This window comes from Triticum dicoccoides, chromosome 6B (assembly GCF_002162155.2).
Source record: "Triticum dicoccoides isolate Atlit2015 ecotype Zavitan chromosome 6B, WEW_v2.0, whole genome shotgun sequence".
Lineage (NCBI taxonomy): Eukaryota > Viridiplantae > Streptophyta > Magnoliopsida > Poales > Poaceae > Triticum > Triticum dicoccoides.
This window is the reverse complement of record NC_041391.1, coordinates 50,714,168-50,716,618: the sequence shown is the minus strand read 5'-3', so window position 1 is coordinate 50,716,618 and position 2,451 is coordinate 50,714,168. Positions and strand designations below refer to the sequence as shown.

Below are 2,451 nucleotides of genomic sequence, written 5' to 3'. Positions count from 1 at the left end.
CTACTGAGGAAGTCTTGGATTAGGGGGTCGTCGGACAGCAGGACTATATACTGTAGCCGGACTATTGGACTATGAAGATACAAGATCGAAGACTTCGTCCCGTGTCCGGATGGGACTCTCCTTTGCGTGGAAGGCAAGCTTGGCGATTCGGATATGTATATTTCCTTCTCTGTAACCGACTCTGTGTAACCCCCCTCCGGTGTCTATATAAACCAGAGGGTTTAGTCCATAGGACAAGGACAATCATAATCATAAGCTAGCTTCTAGGGTTAGCCTCATCGATCTCGTGGTAGATCAACTCTTGTAATACTCATATCATCAAGATCAATCAAGTAGGAAGTAGGGTATTACCTCCATAGAGAGAGCCCGGACCTGGGTAAACATCGTGTCCCCCGCCTCTTGTTACCATTAGCCTTAGACGCATAGTTCGGAACCTCCTACCTGAGATCCGCCGATTTTGAAACCGACAACCACCTTTGTCAAATTAGAAAGTAACACGTCATTGAACATTTCTCTTCCAAATCTGAAATAGTATACGAATCATCTCAGAACAAATGTAGCACTTCAGAGGCAAAATGCTTCCCGATGGAGCAAAATGCCCGTGGTACAGACCACATGTTTACCAAAAAAACCTACACCCTAGTAAAAATTTAGCAAAATGTTGAAAAATTAAAGTGGACATCATCATGATAAACTAATTGTACCGAAAAACTTTAGCATAGCAGGCATTAAGATGGAACATCATTGGTAGTAAATATTTAGGTCCAAATTGCACTTAATAACAGAATTAGTGGACATGTCCAGTAGCACATAGTACATAGTGCCACATTCGACCAGAGCACTTCTAGTTTTACAAAATATAAGCACGGAGGTAGGTAATTGCTCCATATTGTTCTGAAGCAAGGAAGCATACATGCCATCAAGGTAAGCACATACTAGCAGCTTAGATAGTTACGGCAGAGATGCGCATGAGTCAAATCTGGCAATGAATCTTCCTGGTCTCAATTGTTGCTGTTAAGGAGAGGCACTTCACGGTGATTACCAACCATCAAGAGCATACAACGGGGAATATGATCATTATCAGATTACAAGGTAACTAGAATAATGTACTGGTTGATGTTGAGCCTTCTCGGACGCTACTTGCTCTGCAAACAAGAAGAAAAGTGTATTGTGAAAACCTGACAAAAGATATACTATTTAAATTATGTCGTTCCAACAAAGGATTCAAATTATTGAACTTTACTTTGCTCCTAAGACTTAGACTTAGCTTCGCGTGAAAGCTGCAGCACATTGTAGTCTAAAAAAAACAAATCCGTGGCAAAGTGGTGAAGAGAGAAATATTTGAATGCACTAGCACATAGATGTACTAAGCAACAAGAGTGTTGTAGAAATGGTGCTAAAGAGCTAAGATAGTTAATTCAGTAAACTAAAACAACACCAGCTTAGCCCAATGGAATATACTAAACCAATAGAAAGTGAACTCTCAGAAATTGGTGAAGTCATACACATTGTACGGGCAGATGAATCTCGATCTTGCCAACAAGCACTTCATCTCCAGGTACTTGAACATGTAGATGAAATTAGTCTGCACTCATCACCTAATTGGAGTAATCAGTACACTACTGTACTGGCAAATTGTTAATTTCAGCAATGAGTTGCTGAAATTGTACAGTACCACTGAAATTAGTCTGTACTCATGTACAGACAATGAGTTGCTGAAATTGTAGAGTGTTCGAGCAATTTCTATGCAATTAGGCAATGAACAATTAGGAGTATCACCTAATTGCTCGAATACTAGTCCGAGTAAAATATAGCAAATTTTTCAGTGATTAATTTCCTTCGCCTGATACAATACAGATAGATATCGCTGCATTTTTTTTTCAAGCTAGAATTAGCTACATCTCACAAAATCAGCATAAAGGGAACGATGGATTACAATCAAACTCACAAAATAACACAAGGTTGTAACATCTAACAACATACCTGAAGATTGGAGTTCTTTTCTTCGGCATCGATGGACGGCGGAGCTAGGCGCCGGATCGGGAAGAGGGAAGGCGAGGTGGAGAATGGCGGGGCGGGGAGTTTCCCCAGGACGTCGGAGCACCGTACATCAGCGTCACGGCGACCACGTTCGCCCGGCGTCGCAGGTCCGCCGCCGGAGGCCCCAAGCTCTAATCTGTTCGTGCTCCTTCAGTTCTAACTTGGGAACAGTCGGACGGCTTGGAGGTAGGTGACAGGGGAAATACACTAATTATGTACGCATGCGGGGTGTTGTTTGCAAATTTCCAAGGGTGGAGCGATTCGGGTTGGATCATGTGCCTACAATATATATGTATTTAACGATTGCTGTTGACGTGGTGCAGCCGGAGCATACCATCAACTGGAGTACACGATATTTTCCCCTTCCACCGGTTTCCCCTGTATTACTGTACTATTATGTTTACATAGGTT

General features: G+C 42.2%; 1 long non-coding RNA gene across 1 annotated transcript; it reads right to left on the bottom strand.

Moving 5' to 3' along the window:
• Nucleotides 1-828: 828 nt before the first annotated feature.
• Nucleotides 829-2,187, bottom strand: LOC119326039. Its single transcript, XR_005157784.1, has 2 exons — nucleotides 1,984-2,187; nucleotides 829-1,145 (listed from the first exon to the last, which is right to left on the bottom strand). It is a non-coding gene; the product is annotated as an uncharacterized LOC119326039 (long non-coding RNA).
• Nucleotides 2,188-2,451: the final 264 nt, after the last annotated feature.